Below are 27,955 nucleotides of genomic sequence, written 5' to 3'. Positions count from 1 at the left end.
AACGCTTACTGACCGCAAATGAAATTTTAATGTACATACAAATTTTGGATTGTGGAACGTTACATTATGGAATTGCTTTTCTCCTTCTTATCCTGCATGGGATTGTTTGGTGGGATTTAGTGATCCATGATCTTCCATTCATGGACATTGAGTACAGACCTTCAGGGGTTCTTTGTCCATTTTACAAGTGTACTATTTACACTTTATTCTTCCCTATTTTGGGATGGCAAAAGGGTACTCACCCCATTTCTTACATACACGTGCCTACACGAGCCACTTACGGTTTTCACCCTCACACAGGACACCGTTCCATGGGTGTTTTTCCCATCTACACAATCTTAACATCTCTTTTCTCTTGGGGTTGGTCATGCGTTTTAGTCCCATTTTCTCTTACAGTTTCACCCTCACACAGGGTGTGTCTCATGGGTTTCTTTCCCATCACAACATTTTACTGTAGGTGACCTTTACACGGGGGTTGTCCCTACACGGGTTGTCATTCATGGGTCTCATTCCCATGTACTGTCATTTTCTTACAATGTCATGTTTACATAATTTTACATTGTCTTTATTGCAATGTTATTCTCATATTCATTTTGTTATCATTATGAAAGTGGGAGAGATTTAATTATACTTATTTGTATTTTTATTCTTCCCCTCTGTTTACACACGTGTTCAGTGAGCCTCATGATGCTCTATATTGTCTCATCCTTGGAACCTGAACTATACACTTTGTTTGTTATTCTTCCTCTGCATCTAGTCTTCCCTCCTGTGTTGTTTTTTTCTCTTTCTTTTTGTTCAAGAGGAGATCTCTCCCTCTCTTCTACAGGTGTCTGGGTGTCAGTCTTGTGTTCAGTTCGCGTTGTGCCTTGTCCTTCCTTCCTTGCTTGCCTGCCTAGCCAGTGGGTATGTTTGGGGGTAGTCTTTGGTGCGTCTATGTCTTTCTGTGAACTCGTAGTTTATTCCGCTTTATCTTTGTTTTCTTCTCCATTCCTACTCCTTGTTGAAGAGTATGCATCATTTCTATTCATGTATATTTACTCTTCCCTTCGTCCACGTTTCCTTTCACCTATCTCTTCGCTCTCTCCTGTTCGTCCCTTCTTAGCATCCTTATTGTATTTGTTGTTGGAGAGTTTGAGTCTTTCCCATTTGTTTATACTTGCTATTTGCTTCCTCCTACTCTTCTTCTACCTGTCTCTTCGCTCTGCCTTTCTTGTTCAATTTGCTCTGACATTTATTCTGTTCCATCGTTGTTCTTCCTAGTTATTTTGTCCATGGTTCTCTCTTGTTACAAATTATTCCAATACAGGACTTGTTCCTCTCTGGTATCAAGAAAGGGGATATGTAGTATTCTGCCCTTGTTATTGTTATGCAATTTACACCTCCTGCTCAGCCAGTGTTTGTGCTCAATAGAATGTTGGAGTGATGATGCATTTGGAATATTGGGTGTCTGAGAGGTTGGAAGTGACAGTTGAGATTGGGCTGAGCAGCATGCGGGCTGCTCCTAGTGGGGCTGCTTGACAAGATCTTATCTACCTGTATCTATCTTCAATGAAACTTCATAACTTACATCCTACCTGCATGGACCTCCTTACTACAAAGTTGATAGTTGCGATGTCCCCGTGATGGTACACGGGGGCATGCTGACGGTCGCGTTGTTGTTGGTATATAGCGCGCTATTAAAAAAAGAAAAAAAATTCATTTTGAACATGTAACTTCTGTCAAAAACACCTCCATTACTCAGCCATGCGGTCAGAGTATCTCCACCCCGACCCCTTATGTGGGCTTTTACACAGATTTTCAGCCCCATGAACATTCCCGATAGATATAATGGCAACCACAACTTTCTATTCAGATTGCGTCTAGCCAATCAGAGCATTACAGTTGGCGCGTGCATTCATGATTAATTTCGAAAACACCGCAAAATATCCACGTCTAGAGATTTCACTATACATTTAAACATACATTTCTCAAAACCTACTAAATAAATTCACACCAAATCAGCAAAAGGCACTTCCTTGAACTGACATCTACCTCCCTGTCAAATTTGGTGTAATTACGTTCAGCGGTTCGAGCTTTAGAGGTGGCTAAAGGTTGCTATCGGAATTAACATTACAAACACAACCTTATTTTGGTCCCCACTGCAAGGATCACACACAAACTTTCCCAATCAATAGTACCCACCGTGACACTTTTTTGACATAATTTCATGCAGATTGGTCAAATATTGCCAAAGATATAGCCAAGTCAAAAAATGCTTTTCAAATGGAAACTAAGTCCTAACTATAACTACCTACTGGACCGAAATAAGGCTGTCTTTGTAATTTAGCCACCTCTACAGCTCGAACCGCTGAACAGACTAACACCAAATTTGGCAGGGGGGTAGATGTCGGATCAAGGATGTTCCTTTTGCTTATTTGGTGTGAATCAGTTCAGTAGATCCATTTTTCAAAGTTCTAAAAGTCTGCAAACTATGTTGAAAGTCATTGAGCAGTAGTGAAATGAAAACACTTAATAAAACTGCAAACTTAGAATGAGCTTGCTAACAACCTACAGCCTATTGGCTAAATACTTCATACATATTTGGTACACATAGTCAACACCATCACACATGCACGCTCACACTACATGTGATACACAAACCGAACACACACATTCCATGTGATACCCATGTTTGTATGAACTCTTGAAAGACACTCCCTTCTGACTTATGCCAAATGCACTTATAAAATATACAGATTTATGACTCTATATAGACTGATGCCACTGATGGACACACCTAAGGAATACACTCCACTTGATGCACATGGCAAACACACACACACAGTCCACATGATACAGATGCCCCAACTATGACTCTATAATTCTGTTGTTATTCCCCTTAAAACAAACTCCTGACACACATACACACACACACACACACACAATCATATAACATATATACTCCTGACTACATATCCTCTCAGACTATTATCCATGCCTGATATACACATTGGATACACACACTTTATGATATCCAAAACACTTTCCTGACTTGATATACAAACACAGTTCCCAGTATACACACTCAGTGACACAAACAAAATATGCACAGTCTATGCAATACAGATGGCCAGCTCCTGACTCCATTTACAGTCCTAACTATACATGCTCTTGAAAGACAGACACTCCACGCTCATGACATATACATTCATAAAACAATCAAAATACTGACACTCAGAGGCAGATTGATACGCATACTGCACATGACACACACCCAACAAAGAGCACACACAATAGACAGAAATAACACTGTTCTCTGACCCATACCCGTCACAATGCCGGATATAGACACACTATATGAGATACACATTTCCAACACATATGACAAAAGGTGTCACATGGTACACATGCTACAAGTAATGTATAGGCCCAACAGACAAACTCTGTGTGACACAGATACATTTTCATACTGTTTCAAGACACAGACGTCTGACTTCTAACACACACACACACACACTCACAAAACATATACCTCCAACTCCATATTCACCTTGAATGATATAGATGTCTAACACTTTTGCTGAATACACACGGAATACCAATCTCAACACACATAGTCCAGGTGATACAAACTCACCCACAACACACAGTACACAAAATATACACCTATAACACACGTGTCTAGTATAAATCACACAGGATGCCCAATGCAGACTGCTATATGTAATCCACACATTCAACTCCAAACATTGTTTTCCATTGTTATACAGCCTATCTCTTCAATTGACTAACACTGGGTTACCTTATTACATTTAATAAGTGATACCTTTGGATTGGAAGCAAATTGATATAGCTGTTTACACTTAAATTAGTTGTAATTGTAAATCATCTTTACTGATAAGGCCAGATTTTAAGTCACAGTTCTGAAAATACCACTTTTAGAAAGTACTAAAGGGGTTTGACCCATTGGACAAGAGGCAGGTAGGGCCATAATACTTATCATAAACAATGGGGGGTACCTGACTCCTTTAATATTTTTGGGCTTAAATCTCTTTATAGCATCTATCAAACAATACTTTTTATGTTTGAGTTAGGTTATTTATTAAACCAGTTTGTTTAAGATTTTTCATATCTTTTTTTTAGCAAAAAATTATTTTCAGAAGTAGGAAAAGAAGAAACACATACATTTCGATAGTCAAAAACAATTCATGAAATAATTCACGAAATTACATTCATGGACAAAACATTGAAAAAACAACATTGAAAAAATGGACAATTCATAAAAGGAACATTGCTTTGCTCATTAAACACACAGCAAGCCTTCTGACTTTTACTTTTTTTCAATGTTTTGTCCATGAATGTAATTTCATGTATTAATTGCTTTTGAAATGTATGTGTTTCTTCTTTTCCTACTTTTGAAAATAATTTTTTGCTAAAAAAAAGATGAAAAATCTTAAACAAACTGGTTTAATAAATAACCTAAATCAAACATAAAAAGTTTTGTTTGATAGATGCTATAAAGAGATTTATGCCAAAAAATATTAAAGGAGTCAGGGACCCCCCATCGTTTATTATAACTTTTAGAAAGTAGGCATTTTTTTGTCCTAACCATTTGTGTGTTCTGCCAGTGTCCTGGGTCATATGATTTATTGCTTTCAGAAAGTAACATAAAGGGGGCTTAGGAGTGGACAGGATTGGCCACTCCGGCAGGATGAATGAGAGAGGATGTGCCCAGTCCCACACCGATTTCAACGGGCCTTGCCTCCTGCACACAGAAAGGAATCTGATACGTGGCCTGTCTTAACTGCTATCACCCCAGACAGTTTGAAGCCTTGACAGGAGAAAAATAACTTTCTAAAACCAGATGTGGAGGTGGGTCAGAGAGCCCCGGACACACAAAGGATGGCACCAGGTATACATATTGGACCTCCATATCCACTCTCCAGAGCACTTCTAGACTTGTACAAGTTACAGAAGAAGGACTAACCTGCTGCGTGAAGGTTTGCCTTGCTGTCTGAGAAGTTGTTGCTCAGATATCAATTTACCTTCTATAAATGAAAAGACAAGAGGCATTTGCCAAAACAGGAACAAGTTGGTTCAATTAAACTCTGTGGCTGAGAGAGCTTGGGCAGAGTAAGTCTGATCAAAATCTCTCTATGTACAAAGTTTGGCCTGCAATGTATACAGTTCATGAGGTACAATAAAATGATCTCTACATTCCTAAAGAGCATTTTAGTCCTAAATCAATCGAATGTGTGCATCTTTTAAGTACACAGATGGCTCTCGACTTTGGGGAGAGCTAATGTGGGCCAGTGTCTATGTGTCCAGATGTCAGGCATGAGGAGTGCGTGATCACTACATGTGCTGTGCATGTTGTGTCCTGGTTGATTGAACGTACCTATCTACATATGGTATCTAGCATTGTGGTATTTCTGGGCAACATGAGCCTCTGGCTAAACATGTTTTATTGTGGCCAAATGATCTCAGACTTGTTTGTGGTGCATGCAACTATCTATCTGTGGAATTGATCAGGGTTTTCCCTGGATGTGTGTTTCCCTTTAGGTTATAGGAGACCCCACCTTTGACCTGTTACTCGATAGGTGTGGGTGTGGGTTGCAGGAACTGCCTGTCCACGTATCCCTGACTTGGGGTTGATGGGGAGGTCCTCTTGGGTGAATTCAACAGGAATCATGTGAGTTCACTGAAGCTCCTAAGAATAAAATGGCATCCACTGGTATCATTTTTATTGACATTATTAACATTGCACATACAATTGTCATCTTGTATATTGACATCGTTCTTACTGGTACTGTCAAAGATATGTTTGCTTTGATCTGAATGTTCATTGGCATTGTTCTTATTGGTAACAATAATATTATTTTACGAGCATGAATTATGACATACATTTGTATCATTATTGCTGATGTTGGCACTGCTGTGCGGGCGCAAGTTATGGTATACATTTACACGGCATTGACGGGCATTCTTGTGGTTATGTGGGTACATGCTATGGCATACATTCACATTGCATTTATTGATATTGTCTTTGTCGGACCTGCACATATCGTGACATTCATTGACATCGTATCCACCCATTCCAACAAAGGAAGACTGGAGCTGCTTACCTTCATCCCAGACTAATCGAAAGTGACTCCAAGGGTCAGCTGGCTGACCTCCCGTATGAGCTAAAGACACACAACAAACTTCAGCTGCCTCCCTGCAACTGGCAAGCCAAGCTGCTGCAACTGGACCTGCCTGGCCCTGCCTGCACCTGAAACTAGACCTCAATGAGTCCTGTTGCCTTCTGGCCTGCTGGAGTGAGTCCCTAATAACAAAGTGGTGCCTCCTCTGGTCCTGGACCTATGGCTGGCATCAGAGTGTACTTCTCTGTACGAAAAGGTGAACATCCTGTAGTTGTGGCTCCTCTTGATCACAAAGGGGCCCATTCACGCCAAGACTATCTCGTCAGAGACGACTGCCAATGAGAAGTTCTAATGAGACATGTTCTTTGTACTACAGCGACCACTAGAGATAACTGGTACTGCAACAGCCACACTTCTCTCTACAGTAACAACAGCCCGCGGTGATTGTCAACACAAAGCAACAGCATCTACAACCCCCAGTGAGCTCTTTGTGCTATAGCAACTGCAGCCCATGATGCCAGGTCTGCTCTTTGCGCTACAATGATAATCTGAAAATATCTACCTGTTCTTCACTGTCTCCTGCATGGCGAACAGATTCTTTCCACCAGACTTTGAAGGTAACATTTTAGCAGGACTAACTTGGTCGCTCAATTTGGCTCACACTCCATTGCAGTTGACCTAAACTTGTAACTTTCCCCCGATCTAATGTGACCAGATGACTGTGCGTGACGCTTTGTGCTTTTAGGAGCTATTTTCTCTAAAAATGTTAAAATTAAATTGCTCCTGTTCTAATGATTGGATTTTCATTGCCCTGAGATCATGTTATTCATTAACATTAACTCTATTCTTCTAATTAGTTTGGGATTTTTCCTGTGCTGTGTTTTCACTTTATTGTTGTTTGTGTGCTGAATAAGTGCTTTATGCATAGCCTCTAGGTTAAGCCTGAATGCTTTTTGCCAAGCTACCAGAGATTTAAACCCAGGTTAATTTAGGGACTTTTGTGGTTCACCCTGACAAGGATTGTGGTTGTTGCCTGAGTGGCTTTCCACCTCCTCAGCCAATTGCATTTTAAAATCTACACATAACTTTTAGGCCCATTTGATACATACTAAATAAAATGTTTACTTTAGGTGGGACTTATGTTTTTAAGTACATTTTTAAAGCAAATAGATTCATGTATAATTTTTTTAATTAATCTACATTTAAAACATAAATATAAAATCAATTTACACTAACATTCAACTTTCAACATTTGTTTTACACTTTTTTCTAACTTTACTTAAAATGTCCATGCACTCTACCATATGAAGATCTGTCCTAACTGCAGAGGTCTCCGTAAGTTTGCAGAATGTCAAATGCAGTTGTAAAGTCACAATCAGTAGTACCTTTATGGTAGTATATGATACATTTATTGGCTCCACTCCTTGTATTCGGTGGTGAGTACATGTAAGTCGAAGCTTTATAGTAACTTTACACTTGTAAATGGTGAACAATTAAAAGCTGTAAAGTTTTTGTTGTGAAGTGGGTTCTGCTGGTGGAAAAGAAAGAACTGTGGTAAATATTTCATTACCGGTACTATTTTTATGCGGTAAAGTCTATTAAGAATAACTCAGTAAATATAAGAGGCAGAATCCATGGTATTAGAGGTTTTAAAAGGCTTTATTCCTATACAAAGGAATACAATTCGAATTGTAGGCTTTCTATTCCATCACCACGAAAGTTCAGGAAGGAAGGGCATACATTATTGACAGATAGGCAGTTTTATAGAAAATACATTACAGTGAAACAGATGCAAGAGGCGTAACAGCTGATAGTACAGATAAAAGGTGCATACGTAACTAATAGAGGCGGATGTATGGGCGTAATTTAATAAACGTCATCATACATGATGTCACAAGTGGGTGGATCCATAAGAGAATCTTGCAATGTCAGCAGAAATATTCGACAGAGATGCGCGCGCAGCCGCATGACGTGTGATTGACGTGCAACTAGAGGGTGAAGGGGACTTGACATTTAGCTCTACATGTGGAGACAGAAGTCTGGGGGTCATGTCAACCTAATCCCAAATCATTTCTAATATCCTATGTTTAAAGAACTGTGTTATCCAAAAGGAGAGGTCTCTAGGATAGAATCTATTCTATACTGACTGTTAGTGCGTGTACAAGCGTCTAAGTGTCTACACTAGATGCGAGGGGGTAGGAATATTCCATGGTAACGGGGCTATGAATTACTTGCATGAGGACAGCGAGGCCTGGCCCTTTGCACGGTAGCTGGAGGAATGTTTACCTAAACTACTAGACAGGAATGCATCGGATGAGGAGCGGAGTAGATAATCTTGAAGGTGAAATACAGTTTTTGGCAGGCGACAGGCTGGATCAGGCACCGTTAGCCGCGCAGGGAGTAGGACAAAGTTCATGGATACAGATGCAGGCTCAGACTGGAGCTTTCAGAGGCAGAAGGCAGGAAAAGGCTTGATAGCAGAATTCTGGGCCTACTCGCCTGAATCTGTAAAATGTGGAAAGTGAACCACATAAAGTCGGTGGCCTTTCATACTTAGGAATGGAATATCTGACCCATTCATGGCGGATCTGAAAGAGGACATGTTGACGGTGGACGCACATATATTTGCGTCTTCAAAACTGGAGCAGGAGGGAACATACATGTACTTATAGCATGCACATGGAGCCGTTGGGGTCTACGATAGGGGACATAACTGATCACAGAATTCATATTTCCTCATTCCCTCCTTGTCCCCTACGGACCCTCAGGAGATATCGATCTTCCTCAATCCATCGATCTGTTCATATAGCATCATTTGTTCTTCTTTCTTCTTCCGGGATCTCGAACGAAAACTTGGATGTGGGATACACGAGGTGGCACACAGACCACAAATCGCTGGCCCACATTGTAGACATAAGCAGCAACTGAATAGTATGAGAAAGCCAATACCTAGGAAGGATAGGATTCTCCATCCCCAGGCTGACAACACGCCCCAGAACCAACCGGACCAAGTCCAGGTGCCTGGACTCTGGTGTATCTGGCTTACAATCTTATGAAGGCGAGTTATGGCTTTATATACTGACGGCGAATTTTCTGGTATGAAAATGCAGCAACTTGATCCGATGACCCTACAAGCTCCGCCCCTATCGGCCAGGATGACGTCAAGGACAAGACGATTTTGAAGCACAACAATCCGCATAGCAGACTGCTCTTCTGTTAAATTGCCTAAGGCGGAAATAGTTTCGTTCACTACTGCTTCAAGGGTTCTGGTTAATCTACGTATCAGCTTACTATTAGTGACTGTACCTATATAGGGAAAGAAACCTTTATTGAAATCGGTGTATTTTTCCCATGCTGTTTCAGTGTAATCGACAATTGGGAGATCTCTCTGCTGTCTATTGTGTACTAAATGGGTATTTCTATGATAATCAGGAGGAGCTAGGAAAACAGGTGGTAGAAGGAATGCTATGTAACAGGTACCATCCCAATCTAGAGGTAGACGTATATATGCGGTCTGGCCACATATAAAGTAGGAATGGCGAGAAGCTCTAAATGTAGACTTGCCTTGATCACTGAATTTTATTACAGTGGTGCATTTACTATGGCCCATGTGTATGGAACCATTCTTTCTTACACATAATTCCCCTTTTACTGGGAATACTGACATGGCGGGCAAGATTGGTGTAGCTTCAGATTCAACGTTCAGGATCATAAGGTTAAGTGTAAAATTACCTAATCCATATACTTCATTTTCTAGATCAGTTCCTGTTCTTCTGGGAAGTCCCTCCTTGTTAGGGTAGCAGACTTTAAGCAAAACTAAGTTCAGGTTTCCCCATACCCAGTTGTCTTGATAAACTGCGGAATTTGAATCTAGGGAATTAATCAAACTAAACCATGCTCCACAGGAGCCATTGTGTGTGAACGGATAGGGAAAGAGGGGCAAAACTCCCTTATAGTTCTGATAGGGAGGGAGTCGGCCACATATCCAACAATTTGTGGCATTGCTGGTTTGATGGGAATGATGTAACATACTAATGAATGTGTTGTTGCGCAGCGCAAATCTATAGGACAACTCATGCGGAGGTAATTCGCTAAAAGAATGTTCTGCAGTTACATTGTAAGCACGCTTAAGAATAGGGTAATACATGTGCAATAGTATGCTGACAATGATGATCAGAAGACTTAGAAAAAACAAAATTAATAATGTTACTGTGCAGTGACTACGAAATGATTTACAATACGCATGCTTCTTAAGCTGCATCTGATGATTTCTTTCTCTATTCCGGTCTAGAGGATACATGTCAGAGACAAATTCAACCGATTCACCTTGGAGAGGACTTAAACAATCAAATTGTCTGACTTACTAGACCTTAATTTTAGTTTGTAAAGTTCTGAATTTGTTAATTCAGCCAAGGGGAGCTTTGAGTCTGTCTGTGAGGGAATGCAGGGCTGAACGTTCACACTAGATGGTAGTCCATAAAATTTCTTGATATGACTCGAGTGCAACCACCCTTTGCGTCCTTCAATCTTCACGGCTGTCCTTGTAGTTAGTAGAACCAATCTTGGCGAGGTCCATCTAGGCTCCAGTTGGGTCTTTCGGTCAAAATTCCTGACCAAAACCAGGTCACCAGGAACCACGTCATGGGGCTTCACCTCAGTATTGTCGGGAAAAGCTGCGGCTACCTGTGAACGACAAGATTGTAGTGCAGACATCAAGGAAGCCAGGTAATCTGTCAGCATATTACAGTCAACATCAGTGATTTTGCGAGGTATAGGCGTCCCCCACATATTTGGTGGTCTACCGAAGATCACCTCGTACGGGGATAGCCCTGTTCGAGAATGTGCTACCATTCTCATGTAAAAGAGCGCAACTGGTAAGGCTACTATCCAATCGACACCTTTTTCTCTACATATTTTGGACAATCTAATTTTCAGAGTTTGATTATGGCGTTCCACGAGACCTGCCGCCTCGGGATGTCGGACACAGTGGAATTTCCATTGGTAGCCTAACAGAAGGGAAACGTGTTTCATTAGTTCGGATGAGAACGGCTGGCCATTATCTGAGTAGACAACACGTGGTAAACCGTACCGTGGGAAGAATTCTCGAACTAACTGTTTGGCAGTAGTCGGGGCAGTGTAATCTGAAACCGGGTATGCTTCTGTCCAACGGGAAAGAGCACAGACAACTACGAGAACATATTTGAATCCTCGACATCGTTCCATCTGGATATAATCCATCTGGAGGGCTTCAAAAGCATGATCGGGAGTTTGAAATCCACCCTGCTCTACGGGGATGCTTTTACCTGGATTAAACTGACAACATATCATACAGGTACGAACTTTTTGTTTAGCTGCTGCTCGCAAGTGTTTGTTGAACCAAATGTGTTGAATGCTGTCTAGCATAGCTTTTTCTCCTAGGTGCGCTGGACTATGTATAGTGTTAATGATGACTTGAACCATTGAGTCGGGAAGAAACCATATAGATTTTTCCTTCGTCATCCATCCTTGATCCGTTTGGATCCCTCCTAATTCAGTCCATTTCTTTATTTCTTCTGGTGTAGCATGTGTCTGTATGTCAATTACATCAAGGGCGGGATCCTTAACTGTCATGCAATGTGTTGATGTCGGAACTATTGTCTTTGTCGTGTCAGTTGTGTGAGTCTGATTCTGAGCAGTCTGTTTAGCTGTTCTGTCAGCTAGGTCATTACCCTGAGAAATGATATCGGTAACTTTTGTGTGGGCTTTGCATTTCATAATCGATATTACAGTAGGTAGATGAATCGCGTCTAATAGGGCTTGAATGAGTGGTCCGTGTTGGATGTGGGCACCGTGAGAAGTTAAATAACCTCTCTCTCGCCACAGTACGCCGAAGTCATGGACGACTCCGAATGCATAACGGGAATCTGTGTATATATTGACTTTCTTATTTTTGGCTTGAATACAGGCTTGTGTCAGAGCGGTGAGCTCTGCTGCTTGAGCTGACAAAGTGTTAATACAATTTGTTTCAATGACTTCAGTGTCTGTTGTGACTGCGTAAGCGGCCACTAACTCTCCTGTACTTGTTCTCATACATGACCCATCTACATACAATGTCAAGTCTGGATCTGACAAAGGGATATCTGTCAAGTCTTGTCTGGGTTTCGTCGTGATAGTAATGACTTCGACACAATCATGTGCCAATGGATCTGTTCCGCCTACTGGTAACAGTGTGGCAGGATTTAACGTATTACAACGTCTGATTTCTATATGTGGCTGAAACAATGTTAATTCGTAACCGGTGAGTCTCGCTATAGTCAAGTGTTGTGTTTGTGTGCGGTTCAAGAGAACCTCTACTGCGTGTGGTACTTGTACTGTCAATTGGTGTCCTAACACTATGGCATCGCTTTGTCTGATTGCTAAAGCTGTTGCTGCCACCGATTTCAGGCACGCAGGAAGTGCCTGAGCTACTGGATCTAATGTACTAGAGAAATAAGCACATGGTTTGTGTGATCCTGCTTGTTCCTGAGTGAGCACTGACAAGGCAGTACCTTCGCGTTCTGTAACAAAGAGTGTAAACTGTTTACTGTAACATGGTGTTGCTAAAACAGGTGCTTGGCATAAAGCTTTCTTTAAGCTTTCAAAGGCGTGTGTATGTTTTTGAGTCCAAGGGAGGACAGTCGATGTGGCTGCCTCCTGTGTTGTCAACTGGATGAGTGGTTTTGCTAGAAATGCATATTGAGGGATCCACTGCCTACAGTATGAAGTGAGGCCTATAAAAGCCCGCACCTCCTTTTGTGTCTTCGGTGGTGGCATGTTAGCAATTAACTGGATGCGGTCGGGTGTAAGCTGCCTTCCCTCCTTGGACAGCGAGTGCCCAAGGTAAACAACTCGCTGGACACAGAATTGCAGCTTAGAAGGGGACACCTTGTGCCCCTTGTCGGCCAGAAATTTCAAAACCGTCAGTGACGCTGTCTCACATTCAGGTTCGCTTCGGGCGGTGATCAGCAGATCATCGACATATTGAAGCAAGGCAGTGTTAACTGGCATGTGGATACTGTCAAGTTCTCGTTTCAGTGCTTGGCTATAGATGCTGGGGCTTTCTGTAAACCCTTGAGGTGCGCGTGTGAATTTAAAACTTCGTCCATTTAAACTGAATCCGAACAGATATTGACTTTCCGGATCGATTGGGACACTAAAGAAAGCATTCTTGAGATCAATTACAGTGAAGAACGTTGCTTCTGAGTCAATAGCTGTTAGTAATGAAGAGATATCTGGGACCACAGGGTATTGTGGTACAATACATTTATTTAATTCGCGCAGATCAATAACTAATCGATATACTGGTGGTGCTTTTGGATCCGTTCTTTTAAGAATCGGAATTATCGGGGAATTACATACATTGGAGTCGGTTTCGACAACCACTCCTTGTGCAATGAGCTCGTCAATGATTTGCAGTAAAGCCACTACAGCATCTGGTGGTAACTTGTATTGTCGCATTCGTGGTAGTACTATTCCTGTTTTCAGTGTGACTCGATATGGTGTAATGTTCATGCAACCAACATCAGTGGGGCCTTGTGCCCATAAATGTGTAGGTAAATTCTGCAGTCGGTGATCCATGTCTCTGGACACGTAGTGACCTTTAAAGTCACGTAAAAATAGTCGTACTCCTTCCGGAGAACAACATATTATGGCTCCTAGAGCTTTCAATGTTTTTATGCCTAACAAGTTTTCTGGACATGATTTAGTAAGCAATAAATCTGTAGTACATGTCAATGGACCGACCGTAAGTGGAAGAGGTTGTGTTACGTCATTGATTATAGGTTTTCCTGAGAATCCAAGGGAAATATTCTGTGAGCCTGAGAGGGGTGCCCCTGGAACTTCACTTCGTCTTATAGTTGTTCTGCTTGCCCCTGTATCAAGTAAAAACTTTCTGTCTTCCCCTAATAGTTCACTATGTACATAAGGTCCCTCTTGGTCTACAGGAACCTCTATAAGGGGTAAGCCAACGTCCCTCTCTAGGCTATCTCATGAGTATCGCTGATAATCGGGATAATCTGTTTGTGCGTACTGATACATCTGTTGTGTCGTTGCTTGTGTTGCAGCAATAGGCTGCGCTTGTGGTGGTGCTACGATCTGTTGTGGAGCCGCCTGTTGCGGAGCTAGTTGTTGCGGAGCTAACCTAGGTTGTGCATGCTGAGGGATTTGTTGTTGATTCTGATCCTGTCTAGGTGGACGTGGTCTTTCCTGCGTTCTACCTGTGGCAATATTATGTTTCAGGACTGGACAATCGTGTATATAATGACCTTGTTGTTTACAATAGTTGCATGTCCCTTTCGCAGGACCTGCGGAATCACCCCTTTGATGACCATCGGCTGGAACTGACTGTGCAACAAGCATTTTCATTTTTGTATCTTTCATACGTCTTTGTTCGTGTTCTTGTTCTTCTCTAATTCTATTGTGGTGATATTGTAACATCTGTAACATCTGTGATGGGGTATTACCTTGCCAGGTACTTTCGAACTTCAATACTCTATTCTTGACTTGCAGCAGAGAATTCTCAACTAATTTTGTCACAAACAGATGTGGATATGACTCACTACTGGCTTTTATGCCACTATTTATACTAAAACATTTTTCAAATCGGGAATAGAAATCACTAGTGTCTTCATCTGGCTTTTGTTTACAGGCTGATATTGCACCCCAGTCTTCCTTTTTCGTAGTTAATAAACGTGGCAGTACCTGTACTAGTAGTCCTGCTAGTGCTGTAGCCTTTTCCCCAAGCCCTGCTCCTGCAGCTCGGGCCCTTTCTTCATTTTCCAATGCTGTCCAATCTATCTTTTGGTCTCCCACCTCCCATTCCTTTTCTTTGAGTTTCTCATAAACACCGGCGGGTAATGGGACTTTTAATATTTTCATAATGTCGGGGTAGGTATACTCTCCCATGAGTAACATGTCTTTTATCTCACGGTGGAAACCTGCTGGGTCCTTGTCATGGCTGGGTACTACTTTCTTCATTTCTAATAATTCCAGTTTAGTTATAGGCGTGTACACAAACACGCGTGTACAGTTATTACCGTCACCTCTGATTGGGTGCACTTCGCGTAACGGGTTCTGTCTATCTATGTGATACATTTTTCTTCCCATAATGGGAACTGGAACGTGTTCTGGGCATACGAAATTTAAATATTGGTTTCGGAATTCTAGAATTTCCTTAATCAAATCAGTACCTGACCCTCTCCATATGTTCGTGAGTAGTTCTGTCAATATGTCAGGTAAAGGTCCTGGATCGGAGTGTTGGCTTTTATATAATATAAGGAGGTGTTGAATCATGTATATACTAGCTAAACGCTGTTTGTATGGGTCAAGATTCAGAAACGTGTGTGCAAGTACATCATCATTGTATTCGCCGGGACTGTCAGCCCATTGTACTGCTGACCTGGCTAATTCTTGTTCGTCCATGGAATCGAGCATGTGGTACCCCCTTCGATCTCGGAGTAATTTATCAGCGGCTTGGAATAGGTGTTCAGGGGATTTTGTATTTAACATAGGGTTTGGAAAATGTCTATTATATTCTGGACGTATTGGACGTATCGGGTCGTTAAAACCTCTGGTATTATTATGGGGTCTTCCTCTACCTACATAAGCTATCGTTTCTAATTGCTCTGATTCTTGCTCCTCCTCTTCTTCTGATTCTACTCTGTCTGTTTCTCGTCTTTCTTTATGTATTCGTTCCACTTCCTTGCGGATCTTTCGACACATGGCGATTATACACGCCTGTCTATCATGTTTCTCTTCTGATATGTTCTGACCCCATTTGGCAAGTCTTTGCATGGTATCGTGATCTGCCCCAGGCCTGTCTTGATTCCTAATTACACAATTTATGAAAAAACGTAGTAGTTGTCTTTGGACATCCACTTTCTGGTATTCCATAGCTTCGTTAATACTTTCTGGACCTCGCCCTGTTTGGACAAAGCGATATATTTCGTCTAGGTGTTCACCCATTCCTGGTATCGTCATTAAATATAATGTAGCTCGTCTTATACGTAGTGATGATATGAGCAATTTATCCTGTCTACCTGGTACTGGGTCGTATCTACAATCCACTAGCTGTTCTTTAAACATGTCGGATGTCGCTAGTTGGGGTGTACGTTGGAGTGCTAAATCTCTAAGGGTCTGTTTATTTCGCGGCGGTGTGGCAAACATGTCTGTCGTACCTCCTGTAGCACCATCTGAGGTGCTAGGCACGAAAGGATTCGTTGGGCGTAGGATAGAGATTGTAGATGCGGGAAAAACTGTAGAAACGGACGGGCCTGTTGGAACTTGTGTAGGAGTTTGTAGTTGCGGGGATACAGACGAATGCTCTTGGTGTTGAACACCATCGGCAAGCGGTGTGGGTGGTATGGCATTAGCATACTCGGGAGCTGCGTCATCTAAATAGGAGGAAAGGAAAACGTCCTTTGCTGTTTTGGGATGTGTTTTGGGATGTGCTTTTATCGGGAGCAATGGAGGAGTTAAGTCTTTTGGTATTTCCGGGGTAGCCTTAGGTAACCCTTCGGCCAGAAGAGGATACATACCATTCATAAGAGTGTTTCTTTGTCTATCTACTTGTTCTGATTTTACTCGGGTACCTTCCTCAAGTAATAGATTTTCTCGGGTTTTATTTGAATTCTCTCTACCTTTCTCTTCCTGTCTGAGTGCTTTTTCTGTACGTCTATATGATTCTTTACGCCATAATTCAATGGCATCTTTCTGTGACTGTCTGGCTTTCTTTTTCCATAATTCTTCTTCTACTCTCATGATGCAATCTGCATCCCAGGTCCCCGCTGCGGGCCATCTCTGACTCTCTGGTAATTCTTTGGTGTAGTCCACCCATAAATCAAGAAATAATACGGCATCTAGGCCATGCTTATGATACATAAAGTACCCTGGAGTGTCCCTAGGTGGGATGGGAACAGTTTCTTCGAGTACACCTTTTCTAGTTTTGATCTGTCTTAGTTTCGAAAAGAGCGGCATTTTTAGACCTTATTACTAGAACACACTTTATACAAGAAAACACAATAATGAACAGTCATTCACACCACAATATATAGAACGTATTTAAAACATTTAACACTTAACAGTTTTACGAACAATGATAACTAATAGAAAACTAGTTACTGACATAATACTGACACTAGATAGTACTTATTTATATGCAAGACATACTATATATACTGCTAAACAGTACAGATACACTGCTAAAACAGTGCAGACCGGATTTGTGTACCCAAACCCGTCTTGACCGGCACAGACTATGTGCACGTTAAATGCCTCCCCGGTAATGGTACTCACCGGGTAGCTCGGAACGGAAGGCCTCAGAACGGAACTGAAACTGGACCGGACTGGACTCGACTCGACTGGACTCGGAACTTCGGAACCTGGTGGGCCTCTGTATACCTCGGATCTTGCTCTCTCAGCTAGGCTCTGGTCGGGATACTTCGCACTTCTCACCGCCTCGTCTGGGTGTTGATCGCAGCCTCAGTCGTCCCCGCTTGGCCGGAGGGAGATACAGGAAATCCTGCAGGTACGCGTTTTTGTCCGTTCAGCTGTGGCAGGAGACCGGGCCTGCAACGCACCGCCGGCGCGTGAGATGAGAAAGTGTCCCTGTTCGGGCGCCAATTTATGTGGTAAATATTTCATTACCGGTACTATTTTTATGCGGTAAAGTCTATTAAGAATAACTCAGTAAATATAAGAGGCAGAATCCGTGGTATTAGAGGTTTTAAAAGGCTTTATTCCTATACAAAGGAATACAATTCGAATTGTAGGCTTTCTATTCCATCACCACGAAAGTTCAGGAAGGAAGGGCATACATTATTGACAGATAGGCAGTTTTATAGAAAATACATTACAGTGAAACAGATGCAAGAGGCGTAACAGCTGATAGTACAGATAAAAGGTGCATACGTAACTAATAGAGGCGGATGTATGGGCGTAATTTAATAAACGTCATCATACATGATGTCACAAGTGGGTGGATCCATAAGAGAATCTTGCAATGTCAGCAGAAATATTCGACAGAGATGCGCGCGCAGCCGCATGACGTGTGATTGACGTGCAACTAGAGGGTGAAGGGGACTTGACATTTAGCTCTACATGTGGAGACAGAAGTCTGGGGGTCATGTCAACCTAATCCCAAATCATATCTAATATCCTATGTTTAAAGAACTGTGTTATCCAAAAGGAGAGGTCTCTAGGATAGAATCTATTCTATACTGACTGTTAGTGCGTGTACAAGCGTCTAAGTGTCTACACTAGATGCGAGGGGGTAGGAATATTCCATGGTAACGGGGCTATGAATTACTTGCATGAGGACAGCGAGGCCTGGCCCTTTGCACGGTAGCTGGAGGAATGTTTACCTAAACTACTAGACAGGAATGCATCGGATGAGGAGCGGAGTAGATAATCTTGAAGGTGAAATACAGTTTTTGGCAGGCGACAGGCTGGATCAGGCACCGTTAGCCGCGCAGGGAGTAGGACAAAGTTCATGGATACAGATGCAGGCTCAGACTGGAGCTTTCAGAGGCAGAAGGCAGGAAAAGGCTTGATAGCAGAATTCTGGGCCTGCTCGCCTGAATCTGTAAAATGTGGAAAGTGAACTACATAAAGTCGGTGGCCTTTCATACTTAGGAATGGAATATCTGACCCATTCATGGCGGATCTGAAAGAGGACATGTTGACGGTGGACGCACATATATTTGCGTCTTCAAAACTGGAGCAGGAGGGAACATACATGTACTTATAGCATGCACATGGAGCCGTTGGGGTCTACGATAGGGGACATAACTGATCACAGAATTCATATTTCCTCAGAACTCCAAGGTAGGTTCTGGATAAGCTTTATTGGTCGTCTCCACTGCTCCACAACCGTCACAGCCTGCTTGCCTCATGGAAACCTTATCAACATTCTATGGCAAGCTTCAGTACCAACAGTAGGAACATTTGAAGTGATACAGGAGAGGAGGCATGGGGGAAGGTACCAAGTAAGGAGGATCTAAATCAAAACACATCTTTCCCCTCAAGGAACGAAAAGGATAGAAGAGTAACCAAGAAGCCAAGTGAATGTGTGGAGAGATGATGGCGGAGGAAGAGAAGTGTAAGGGGCAAGGGAAGAACACAGCACAGGAAGAACAATTCAAGAAGATAAAGAAATTCATGTGTTCATGACACAGTCTTTATACCAAACCAGCACTTTGGATACTCTACTCGCAGTTGCAGTTCTCCTGTAGAGGCTGGAATCCATTCCACTTGAAAAACTCGTGCTGGAAGGCAAAGGACAAGGGTTGTGCCGAACAAGTCTGTCCATACTCCAACATTGCTCATTGTCCATTATAGCTACATTAAGTTTAGTAGAGGCAATGTGCATGGGTTAAAAAATTTAGACTTGAAACCCTTGCGCCCACTAGATTTCTTCACATATACCCAGTCCCCTACATGCCACTGTTGACTTTTGGTGCCGTGTTTAGCGTTGTATTGGCTCTTATACATGGCTTGGTAAAGTGCAATTTTGTCTTTGTCCAAGGCTGATCATTGTACAATTCTGTCCCCTCCATCCAACCACGAGGGAAAGAGTTTGGTACAGGGTTTCCTACCCTTAGCAGAAGATGTAAATTGCACTCCATGATCTGTTATGATAGTGGCAGGGATGCCTTCACGATAAAAAGAGTCTTTAAAAAAAATTATGATTTGCTCAGTGGTGATTAGATTAACCATTCTGGTCACCACACAATGTGAATGGTAATCTACCATGACTAGAGCATAACGTTTGGTCACCCCTGCACGACTGATGGGACCAATAATGTCTAAAGCAATCTTTTCCGAAGGTTTGGTGGGAGCAACCACCAGGGAAATGGGCACCTTATGGACAACCTTGGCTTTGTCACTGCTGGCACAGACTAAACAATTTTTTACCTTGGCCTGAACCATGGCATCCATGCAAAGGAACCAAAATCATTCCCTAACACAAGATTTTGTCAGTCTCCTGCCCAAGTGACCTTCATGGGCGAGATAAAGACCCAGGTTCCTCAACTTTGTAGGGGGTATGATTTTTTCATTCCTGAGGACCAGGCTATTATTTCCATTAATTTCATGCCTCACCTCCCACTACGCTTTCACCTCATCGTCAACCTCTTTCATGCTGGACGGCCACCCGTGAAGAGCGCAAGGCTTGATTTTGGAAAGTACCTTATTATTAGAACTAGCTGCATTCCAATCCTCATCGGTAAGGACTGGAAGATTGATGGATAAGATAGGATATTCAGCAAGCATAGTCCTCAAGCACACCCTCTTTTTATTCTCATGGTTCCTTTTCACTTTTTATCCGGTTTAGCGTGCATACACTCGAAAGTGTGCCGTTCCGTTTCACACAAGTACTTAAATTCATAAAGAGTGATGGCCCGCACCTTGCAGGTAATCGTGAGTTGCACAGCTATATGAACTTTAGTATTCCAAATAATTCACTTTCACCAAAGTTACTCCAAGTTTTTTTCCATTTTATTTCCATGTTTTGTCCAAATCTCATTATCACGCCAAAGCCCCAAAATTCATTTTAAACTTGTGCATGTAATTACTTCATGATTGCCCATCCAGGCCTAAACATAAGCATTATTTGAATTTCGAGTCCTCCAAATTATGCAAGAATTCCATCACACCCAATGCATTTCGGTAACAACCTTTGTCAGGGGTATCTGTGATGTGAAAATATACATATATCAGTCACTTTAAATTAACACTCAGTGTAATTCACAAATTCTTTAAGGAGTATGCACACTTCAAATTCAAGTGACAAACTAGTCTAAAATCCCCCCACACATATCCCCTGCTCATACTAATTCTATCCCAAGATCATGACAAAAATACATATTAAAACTAAATGAAACCACCCTATAATCATGTGTCTTCAAGCAAATCATTTATGCAACTTAAACCTGCAGTATGCAGCTTACAATGTAAATCTAACCCTCCCCCAAACTGTAATCTATTCGATCTTGTAACTTTAATGACTCCCGGTATTCCCATGTGTCGTATTCTTCCTTTACCTCTAAGGGGGCTCTGGACAAAAAAACAGCAGCAGTGTTTTAATTACCCGGAACGTACTGTAACTTGTAGCAAAAACTTTCCAAACCCAACACCCATCTTGCTATTCTGGTGTACTGTTGTAGAATCCCTTGGTAGAAAACATGTGAATAAGACGTTTGTGTTCAGTACGGATGTCATACTGGATGCCCCACAGGTAAAAGTTGAAATGGTTGACTGTCCAAAAGCATGCCAGGCGTCCCTTTCTACCATGGAGTAATTAGATTCAGATGTATTTAGAGAAAGGGAAGCAAAATCTACTATCCTCTCCTTGCCATCAATGATTTGAGAGAGTGTGGCACCTAGGTCTTTACTGCTGGCATCTGTGCTGAGGATGGTTTTTCTACTGTATTTAAAATTACAAAATAGGGGGCTGATAAAATGTTTTTTTTTATATTTTCAAAGGCACTTTGGTGTTCCTCAGACCAAATGTAAAGTGCATGGTTTTTGAGAAGTTCTCCTAGGCAGTGAGAGAGGTCAGAAAACTTCTGAACGTACTTTGTCATGAATTCAGCAATACCCCCAAAACATTTAAGCTCATCTTTATTCTTTGGAGCGACAGCATTTTGAACCGCCTCCAAAAGACACATTTTGGACTTAAAACTATCCTTGGATATGGCATGATCAAGGTATTCCACCGTACTCACACCAATCTGGCATTTCTCTTTTTGCAGTGTGAGACCCACTTCTCCAAGTTTGCTCAGGACAAGTCTTAAGGACTTGTCATGCTCTTCCACTGTGGCTCCATAGATTAAAACATTGTCCTTTAAGCAGAGAGTTTTAGGAATCCCCTCCAGGATGCTTTGTATGATTTTCTGGAACACTGCGCCAGCCTACGCTAGCCCAAACTGCATTCTGCAAAACATGAAAGATCCCATTGGAGTGGTGAAACCCATCAACCATTTGGATTCTCGATGAAGTATCACTTGTTAGTAAGAGCTTGAAAGGTTGAGAACCGGGAAGCACACTGCATCACCCATAGTACTGAGCATCTCATGAATACATGGAAGCGGATGCGTGTCAATCCAAATACTCCATTTGAGGTTGCGAAGGTCAACGCACACCCTAATTTTGTTGCCAAGGTTTTTCTTGGCTATCACAATGGGTGCCAACTAGTCTGAACTCTCAACAGGATGAGTAATAACTTGACTTTGTAACCTTCTGAGTTCATTCTTTAAAGGCTCCTTCATGAGGGGAGAATGGGTCCGGACTTCTGAACAATGGGTTTGGTGTCAGATCTCAGCTTAATGTTGTGCTGAAAGTTCTTCAACAAACCCAGTCTGTCGTTAAAAATGTCAGTACTTGCTCTGCATTGCTGGGATCTAATTTTATTCCCAACTCCTTCTGATGTTGCCACCCCAGTAAATTGGACCCCTCAAGAACAACATCGACCTTGCCACTGTGGTGCAATTCTTAAATGTAATGAGAGATGTGACCATTCCTTTAAGGGGAATAGTGTCACGATTAAACCCATGGAGGCATTGTCAGGAACTTGAAGTTCTGCCTCCTTACCCATTTTCATTTTGATAGAATTGGAAAAGTTGATTAAAGTGTAGGGAGAGCATGAATTCACAAACACTTTGATAGGGTTACCATTTAAGTTAATATCGCAAACAGGATACTTGACTGAATGAACCGTGCTAATTCAGTATGACATCTGTACCGACCACAAACCTCTTATTCATATGTTTTCTACTATAGGATCCTACAACAGTATACGCAGAATAGCAAGATGGGTGTTGAGTTTGGAAAGTTTTTGCCACAAGTTAGAGTACGTCTCGGGTAATCAAAACACTGCTGCTGATTTTTTCTCCCACTTGCAGTATGATTTTCTTGACTGATTGAGTGACTTCATCATGTTCTTTGTTGTCGTGGCGCTTGTCCTTGTTGAAAGAATCTCTACAAACTCTAGGAAAATTGCCCTTTCTGTTGCACGTTCTGCAAGTGGCAGACCTGGCTTGACAATATGGGGAGTTGACGAGATGGTTATTACTACCACTACGAAAACATTTAAGTTTATTGTTCTCTCCATCCAGCCTGGATCTGGCTACACTTGAACACCTTATTTTACATATCTCTTCCTCAGAATTCACCTCTCTTATTATAGAAACAGAATCAGCTGAGGAAGTTGCTCTGATTTCTTTAAGGCATTCCGTACTGTGTTCAGTGGACTTAGCAATTTCCATCGCTTTATGCTAATCAGGTTGTTTCTGTTATAATTTCTCTTAAAGTCTGATGTTGTTGGTACAGTGTAAAATTTGATCTCTAATGAGACAATCATTCAAATCCCCAAAGTCACATAAACTGCTCAACCCTCTGAGTGTGGCAGTAAAACTTGTGACATTCCAACACAATGCTTTTTTTTATCCCCAAACTGCTTCTCCAATTTGAGGAAAGTAACTCTACACTCATCATGCTCACCCTCCTCATCATCGTCAGCAAGTAGAGGGCCTGGAAGCGAATCATAAACCTTCCTCCCATGTTCAACCAAGTTATGGAGGAGGATATGCTGTTTTCTGACAGGGCTAAACTTTTCTCCCCCAATGGCAATTGAGAAGGATTAGAAAATATTAGCCCACTCCTTCCATGGAATACTTGGTTCCCCCACCTCATTTAAAAATGGAACAGGTTGAGACATTCCAGCCGGCACCATAACAACAAATAGAAGGGGAGCTAATGAGGAACTAAAAGGAAGTGCTAATCACTCAAAAAGGATATGGTGAGAGCCACCTAAATTTGACCAACAAGGTTTAAAGAGGAGAGCCGCACATAAGGTAAAAGGCATGCACAAAGTACGAAAAAGTAGCGATAACACATTAATGTAAGGTAGGTCCCCAAATGGAGCATAGGGCCCTTAACAATTACTAACAGCTGTGAATAACTATTTTCCGAATCACCATAGTATTATGTGGAAGAGGCATGAAGTCTGGATAAAAATAGCATGACAGGCAAAGAGGATTAGCTGTGCCTATCAGCCTGAGGGGGAATAAACAGAAAATGTCACTTGAGATCCCTCTGGACGCTGTAGGATGCCCGGCAGCCACAAGATGGGCATGATTCACAGAACTAATCTGAGACAAAATCCTAAACTTACTACTTTTGGTATTCACAGAAGGCATTTAGTAGTAGTAAAGTTAGGATTTTGTCTTAAGTCTGTCTTAAGTCTGTCTTAAGTCTGTCTTAAGTTTGTCTTAAGTCTGTCTTAAGTCTTTCTTAAGTCTGTCTTAAGTTTGTCTTAAGTTAAACTTAAGACAAAATCCTAACTTTACTACTACTAAATGCCTTCTGTGAATACCAAAAGTAGTAAGCTTAGTATTTTGTCTCAGATTAGTTCAGTGAATCAGGCCTGATGTGCCTGTCAGGGCAAAAGAGGTGCAGGATGAATGAACTCGCAGATTGAGGAAAACACCGGAAGGATGAGAGGTACTTGACAACCACAAGCTGTGCCTGTCACTGTGACTTTGACACGAGGAATAAGGGCAGTCCATTGATAGGTGTACCCGGCACAGGAGAAGAAAACCCTCCTAACAGAACACCTTTGTCAGGCCGGGCAGGGTTTCTATGGGAATGAAATAGGAAACGCCCAATCCTCTTGCGTCCTTCAGGGGAAGCCTTCAAGGAAAAGGTAGCACCTCCACTTAGCTGACTTCCGACGGTCGATTAAAGGGGCAGGACGAGTGGCTGCTGAGCCTGCACACAACCCTTGTAGAGCTCTGCTTACGTCCTTAGGCAAGCCACAAGGTGAAGGCAGCACCACCACAGCTGAGTTCCCCGAGCTGATCCTAGATTGGGGAAGTGGCTGCAGTGCCTGCAAATTGCTGTAGATCGTTCAAAGCAGTAACAGCGCAGAAGACTTCCCTGAGGCGATCTGTGGGGGGGAGGGTAGCAGCGCGGTGCCAGCAAGAGCTCTAAAGCAGCTTGTATCATTGAAAGGTGCCACCAGACTCAGCTAGCTTCCCAAAGTCAATATGTGACAGGGGAAGCAGTCACGATTTCGCCACGTGGCTCACCCACTGATTTAGAAGGGAAGGACAGAGATGAGGGGAAAAGCTCCACCAGGAGAGGGAGCTACTTGAAGAAGAGGCAACCTCCTGGACCACAAAGTGGTGAAGCGGTAAGCCGAAGAAATGGATCCCACTCAACTAAGAGACTCAGAGTTGAGGATCCCAGGTAATAGGAGTCAAATACATATGGTGAAAAATAAATAAAAACAGTACCTTAGAACGTAGATAACTTCAGTATGTGACTAGTGGAGAATAGAAAAGTGGAGGAGATGGCAATTGCCCCCTTTCGCAAGCCAAATCGTCATCAGTGTTGTGAAGTGGGTTCTGCTGGTGGAAAAGGAAAGAACTACAAGGTAGGTTCTGGATACGCTTTATTGGTCGTCTCCAGTGCTCCACAACAGTCACAGCCTGCTTGTCTCAAAGGAACCTTCTCAACATTTGATGGTAAGCTTCAGAACCAACAGTAGGAACATTCTTAGTAATACAGGAGAGGAGGGGTGGGGGAAGGTACCAATTGAGGAGGATCTAAATCACAACAGTTTTAAAAAAGTGTGAGAGTAAACTTAGAGGTGTAGATTTGCTCAAGTGTAAAATTACTTTTGCGAATAGACCACTATATACATTATCTATAATGCTAACTGTTAACTTTTTGCAACATCCATGACAAGCTAACCAACACAAAAAAAGCAGGATCTCCAAACAGTGAACATTTTAGAGATATGTTGACAAGCTATAACATTTTTTAAGAGACAATGAATTTTAAAATACAATAAACAGGTTGGTAGTAGCATTCCCTAAAGGGAAAGACCGCACATCAAAGAGAGAAAAGAAGCAATATAGCAAATTGACAAGTATATGTGTGAGTAATAATCCAAAAGTAAATATGTCGGGGTGCTAATGTAACACTGAGCACCTACTACCAGACGGTGCTTTCGGCAAGTTACAAAGAACATGCACCTAAACATTCATGAAAAGAGTTGTTACCGCACACCCTTATTAGTTATAGTAAATCCAAAAAGCGTATATTGGATATTTGAGTATTATAACCCAAACTATTTAGATCCTAAAGTCCAAAGGCGAGTATAATATATTCCACCTCCATAAAGGTTTTCAGAGGTAATCCACGAACGTCATCCATAGAAAAGTTATTTTTATTGGTGTAAAACAAAGTTCCCAGCAGTTGCTGCTTTCAACACGTGTTTCGTCTGTACACATCCGTATCCAGACTTTTTCAAGGCAGGAATATTATGCTGTCAGCAAAAGGTCCAAAACGCAGAGGGTCATCGGTACGCGTGGTTAATGGTGTGCACTGTACGTTCCTATCAACAAGTCACAGCTCATCCAGAGTTCCTGGAGAGTCAAAAAAGTAGTGATCTTTACAAATTTGGCAACGATTGCCCTGACACCACGACGAGCTTGCGTGCGTTTCCTGCACACATCTGTCTTCTTCAAGATTGCGATCTCAGTGGGCGTCAAGTGTTCCAATCCCATTCTGTGGTGCCTGCATCCAATTACTATGGATTCCACTGCACCGATTACGTGGGACAGCGACACCTGCCTCCAGCTCCTCATGGTGAGATCTACGCTGTTTTAGGCTGTTTGGCCCCTGCGCTGACTGTTCTTTGGCATTAGCGAGTTTTCCTTGGGCATTGACTTTAATTTACTGTGCCATATAGAACATGCACCCTTTGCCCGTCTTTTCCTTTGGTGCCGCGTGAGGAGGACCCCTTCATTTGTGGCTTCGCTTCTCCTGAGGTACTCTTTAATTGTGTCGCTTTTGGGATTTCCCTGCGATTGCTGAGCTATGCGTTAGTGCCAAGCCACTTAGACTATACATACCGCTTCCCGTCCTACGCGACGCCAGCATATCACCTCAGACTCCTCCTTGAGGCACAGCTGCGCAGTTGTTACGTCAGTGAACCGCAAGACGTGTCGGCCATTTTCCTTTGGGCTACGCGTTCATCATGCAGCGGCCGTTTTGAAGATATCTATTCCGATGATACTGCAGTTCTACAGTGATGCGCACACTTACTTCTGCGCTTCACAGTGCATTTCAGTGTTCATCTCCTGTCTTTCAGTGATGCACACACTAACTACTGCGTCTCTTTGTCAGTGATACGCACATTTCACATTCTAATTGCCAGCCCTGGAAATCATTCTGAATGCAGATTCTTCAGTGAAAATTCAGTGATGCACACACTTCGTGCAGCTTCACAATAACATTTCGACTTTTTATCACGCTGGTCATCACTTCTGTTTTCACTCTCCCTTTCGATTTTGCTCACTTTCGCTTCACCTTTTTTCTTTTTTTTTCTTTTCTCTTCGCCATCCTCTCATTCTCTACTTTATGCATACCCCTCCGTCTATTCTCAATAAGTAACATTCTTCTTTCCTTCCCTCTTTCTTTCCTGTTCTCCTCTCCCTGTTCTTCCCATGGCGTCAGGTGACGTTTGGAATCTCTCACCTCCTCAACCTTTCATTCCTGCGCCTGATGATTCTTCTCTCAAATGGGAAGACTGGTGCGAGTACTTCGAGAATCACATCTCCACTTTTGAGGAGCATGGTGAAGAGCTAACTTCTGGGAGAAAGAAGAAAATTTTACCACACTGGGTGCAAAGACTACGAAAATGTACAACCGCATAAATAAAAAACCAAGACCTGAAGGTCAAGCTGACGTCTACACTAATGCTTTGGAGGATCTGACAAATTATTTTAAACCCACCGTATGTGTGCCAG

The sequence above is a fragment of the Triturus cristatus genome, chromosome 5_1, assembly GCF_964204655.1.
Source record: "Triturus cristatus chromosome 5_1, aTriCri1.1, whole genome shotgun sequence".
Taxonomy (NCBI): Eukaryota; Metazoa; Chordata; class Amphibia; order Caudata; family Salamandridae; genus Triturus; species Triturus cristatus.
The sequence above is the reverse complement of the archived record's forward strand: the minus strand, read 5'-3'. Positions refer to the sequence as shown.